General features: G+C 37.3%; 1 protein-coding gene across 1 annotated transcript in view; it reads left to right on the forward strand.

The window, feature by feature from the left end:
- LOC144963528 (QRFP-like peptide receptor) overlaps positions 1–5,184 on the forward strand; it is a gene marked incomplete in the record, with an annotated part of 118,812 nt that overhangs the window by 76,662 nt on the left and 36,966 nt on the right.

Here is a 5,184-nt window from a genome sequence, read left to right on the forward strand (position 1 = left end):
GAGGACAAGGAGAAACATTATCTCTTTGTCAACTACTTGATAATTTTATAAGTCTGTCTGCTATCTTTGTGCTATCAAATTAAGAAATTAAGGAGCAGGCACCGGTGTAAGATAAAGATCTGAACAAGTGTTTATCCGAAGGTAATCAGAAGGTCTGAGGATCGATCCCCAGTCGAGGTCGACTGATATATTTGGATGTTTTTGTTTTTTTCCTCTATTATTTTTTTCTTCTTGCTTTGTCTGGAACCTTTCATACATACTTGAACCGATCTTTATCTGTCTGTGCTACTGCCCACCTCTTCGTTTACCATCATCTCTCTTTCTCTTGCTCTTGTTCTTTTGCTCTCTCTCTCTCTCTCCCTCTCTCTCTCTCTCTCTCTCTCTCTCTCTCTCTCTCTCTCATAATTCAAATAATTGTTCATAAAATCTGCTAGGTCATAACGGACGGTCGTTTGATGTTGGGAATCGCCACCTGGTCGCCATGGAGCCAGATTCATTTGCGCGCATCTAAAGACTGTATTACCCGAACTATTTTAAACGTTGATGGCTCAAAAGAGTTGTGTTGATCTATGTTTATTGCCCCAATGCATAAGTACAATAATAAAAATGGAAGAACACCTGTTCGTGATAGCTTATATAAAATAATAAATGATACATTTTTAAAAAGCCTTTATTCATACCAGGGGGAAAATTTGTACTTAGCGTCTATTCTAAGGGAAACCGGGAATAACCCAGGCGTCAAACGAATTACAGCGCCGCAAACTGAACTAAGGCGAGGTGACTTGCTAAAGGCCACACAGCGCAAGGGGTAATCGAACTCGGTACCATTCGAGTACGAAGCGAAGACCGTACTACTGAGCACCCGAGCAACAAAGCGATGGTTGACTGTTTCAATCAGAAGAACAAAAAGCAAAGAGGTCGACCAAGAACACTCTACGAAAATATTATGGGTTCTCCACCGTTTTGAGATGGTTGGTAACTTCAATGTACTTTACCAAAATTATATTGTAAAGCACCTCTGAGCACTATTTATATATACTGGCGCTATATCGAATAATAATTATAATGATAATGCTTCAGTAATGATAATTGTTTTCGTCCTCAGATGTTTTCTTTAGCATCAATCCCACTTTTTAAAACTCTTCTCCAGTGTTCTTCATCTCTGGTTTTGTGCTCAGTTTACTCGTTTATACTTTGAGGTTTACTTTGGCGAGATGTTCTAGATGTTTTGCGGCTATGTGGTATGGACACTCGCTTTCTGATCGGAAGGTCCTGATTTCGAGCCTCGCTCGGCGCATGATTGAACCTTTGGAAAAGACTCTTTACTCACATTATTTCACCGTACTCGGACAGAGACGACGCCATTAACCCTCTCCTTACCAACTAAAAGAAAATCGTCACATTCGTTACGATACAACCATTTTTTTCTTATTCAAATTTCTTTTGTACATCATAAAATTTAAACAAAATGATCAATGTGTTGTAAAGAAATTATGTATGGCAAGAACTGACTGCTATTATGTCTGATTGATAAAAAAATCTATTTTTGTGTTAGTTGGGTGTGAAGTTTCGGGGGAAAATCCTGAAAATGGCTGGTAAGGAGAGGGTTAATGGCCAGATATTCATTTTACACCTGAGTACGATGAGAGAATGTGAGTAAAGAGCCTTTTCCAAAGACTCAACTATGCGCTGATCAAGGCTCGGACCCAAGACCTTCCGATCCGAAAGCAAGTGTCACACCAAAAAGACCACATAGCCAAACAAAAACAAAACAAAACAGAAGGAAGAAAACAAATGGGCTTGAGAAGGCAAGATGTTTTCTTCTAGATTAAAGTTTGTATTTTAGTGTATACTATTATGTCAAAGAACGAGTTGTTTATTGTAATAATTCCTAATCTTGATCTCCACCTATGGAACCGGCTCCTTATCAGAACCGTGAATTTGGACAGAGATTTCCAAGAAATTGTCGTCGTTTACCCACCCCATTACCAATCGGGTTCTCTTTCAGTTTAATCATAACTAGAACTTCTACCGGTATTCTATTTGTTGTTATGTCATTTTAATTCCTGTACACTGGTTCTACCCTTCTCACGTCTTTGATACTGTCCGCTTCCCAGCCTGCCTTATTGTTGACATTAAAGTAGAGGGAAATATAAGTAAAAAAATATTTATAAATACTGCCTACTTTGCAAGAATGGCACGGCTAGCTTCCTGTCATTTTCAAGATAGGAGCATCCGGCGAGGCGGAGAAAGCAGTGAATACAAAATAGCTAAACGGATATTTGAATGCTATCAGGCAGTGTTCTCCCTTGGGTAAAGCCAAGAAAACGTGTAGAGAATCAATCATAAGTCAAACCGGAAGGAAGCGGAGGAAGCTGGGATAGATATCAATCCAAGCCATGGAAAATATCCGATTTCCCTTGTTGACGATACAAAAATTGGAACTTTTTTTTCTCTCGGAATTTTGCGAACAGATTTATTTATCTTCAGAGTTTAATATTCATGACAAAATAAAATTGATTAGCGATAGATTTTTTAATGTTCCCCGAGAGATAGTTTTCCAAAAGATAAAATTAAATTAACAATATGAATCTCTATATACCTCGTTTTCACGAATTTACAACGCTGACTTCACAGTGACTTCACAGTATTTCATTTATTTTTTACAGCAGGTCATAGAGAATCAGAATCATAATTCTATTGCATACCGTACCAGTAACCTGCTATGCGTCCGTTTTGTATTAACACATGTCAGTATCCAAATTAGTATTTTTTAAGTTGGGCATGGGTATTATAGGCCAACATATTATTAAATGCAAAATTCATAATAATTAAGAGTTTATTTTTGTATGGTATAAATCAATGTGCCCCAACCATCATTCTGGTTATTTATGTCGAATTGAAACAGATGAAGAAAGATGTGACCACCCTTCTCAAAGCGGATATTGCGCGATATACATTCTAAAGTAAACATTCATTTACAAGGCGCCCCTGAAGTCAAAAGCAGCACTTCACATGTAGGACGAGACGTGACGGATTGTAAAGGGCGGTTTGGGTCTTTTCTAAAAAAAAAAAATAATTACATATATTGGGCGGTTGTAATCATTCTGTATCGTCATTATATATTAAATAACAACATTGTTGGTGCAAAAGATATCTTATCTGTGTTGATACCCGTTTTGCGACCTAATTGGGGGAGGGGGGTCTGGCATAAAAAATATATATTATAAAATCTTGTGGCAAAAAACTAATGAAGGAATGACCTCCATATTCTTCCCTCTTATCAACAGAAAAATGACATATTGAGAAAATGGCAAAATAGCTTCCAGTTTTTCACACTTTTCTTACTACCTGTAACCTTTTCGACTGTGTTTTTCTTGCATTTATAGTCTATTTTAAGAAGATGGACTTCAATAATATCATTTCTAAGATAATAAAATATCGTTTTCCACCAAAATCTCAAAATCCATGTTTTGAGGGATTTTCCTAAGATTTAGACCCAAACCTCCCCTTAAGCGATATTACATTTTTTCCGACATAGACAAAGCTTTTAACGGTCTGGTACTCATTTTCCCTGAGCACGGGGAGAGAATGTGTAAGTAAAGAGCCTTTTCAAAGGACTCGACTATGCACTGCTTAGGGCGGGACTCGAACCCAGGACCTTCCGGTCCGTTAGCGAGTGTCATATCACGAGACTACATAGCTGTACCTACATGTAAAGCGCTTTGAGCACGTTCAGTGGATATAGCACTTTATAAAATTTCATTTTTATAAAAATTAAAGACACGCAATGAACTGAAAGACCTTACTTAGTATGACATCCACTTTTAGTTATTTGCCATGATGTGTAATGGGTGAGGACTCCATCAAATATTCATAAAGGTTTTATAGAGGCAATAAAATTATTATTGTACGCCGGGTTTATGATTACAGGGAAAAGAACACTGATCATCAGAAAGAATTTAGGATTAGGACAAAATTTTATAGATAGCCTTGTGTTGCTTGTGGTATTACAATGGAGCTTTTATATAGTGCAATACCCACTAACCGTACTCGCAATATCCCCTAAAGGTTCTCAAATCGATTCGCAATGTTGTCTGGCCAACAGCAACACGTGATATGCAGGACGAGACATTATGACGCCTATTAGGCGATACTACATTTTTTTACCGACAGAGACAACGCTGTTAACGGCCAGGTGCTAGTTTTACACCTGGGTTCGGTGAGATAATGTGACTAAAGAACCTTATCAAAGGACTCAACTATGCGCCACTCAGAATGGGACGCGAACCCAGGACCTTCCTATCCTTTATATTGCACTATACATATAAATACTCTAATAACTAGTGCTTTATAATTTGCAATATCTAGTTTTTCAAAATAACTTAATATGATGCCTTTTAAAATCGAATATTTTTTAAAAAGAAGAAATTTTGACACAGCCTAATAACTAGACATAATAGTTCTTTTGAAGTTAAATTGTATCAACCATAGGAACTTTAAGATTAAAATTGAAAGTAATCAAGAGGTGAATGACATTTAGTTTTCTGAATCAAAAGCAAAAACAAAATCAAAAGGAACAAAGTTTGAGCAGAACAAGAACAAGAACACGAAGAACAATGGATATATATAGTAGTAGTAGTAGTAGTAGTAGTAGTAGTAGTAGTAGTAGTAGTAGTAGTCTTCGTCGTCGTAGTAGTAGTAGTAGTAGTAGTAGTAATAGTAGTAGTAGTAGTAGTAGTAGTAATAGTAGTAGTAGTAGTAGTAGTAGTAGTAGTAGTAGTAGTTGTTGTTATTGTAGATAAAATAGAAGTAGTAGTAGTAGTAGAAGTAGTAGTAGTAGTAGTAGTAGTAGTAGAAGTAGTAGTAGTAGTAGTAGTAGTAGTAGTAGTAGTAGTAGTAGTAGTAGTAGTAGTAGTAGTACTGGTAGTAGTAATAGTAGTATTCGGAGGGGGAGGAGGAGGAGGAGGAGGAGGAGGAGGAGAAGGGGGAGGAAGAGGAGCGAGGATGAGGGGTTTGGTGGTGGTGATGGTGGAGTAAAAGGAGGAGGAAGAGGAGGAGGAGGAGATGATTGTCACATTAAAGGTCATATGTATCAAGTTGAAACCTTTGAATTCCCTGATAACATTTTGCCGTCGGAGTGTCTATTTTTAGAGATTTCCTGTGTGACGAGAAAGACTTACT

The sequence above is a fragment of the Berghia stephanieae genome, chromosome 1, assembly GCF_034508935.2.
Source record: "Berghia stephanieae isolate SIO BIC M18660-M18661 chromosome 1, UCSD_Bste_1.3, whole genome shotgun sequence".
Taxonomy (NCBI): domain Eukaryota; kingdom Metazoa; phylum Mollusca; class Gastropoda; order Nudibranchia; family Aeolidiidae; genus Berghia; species Berghia stephanieae.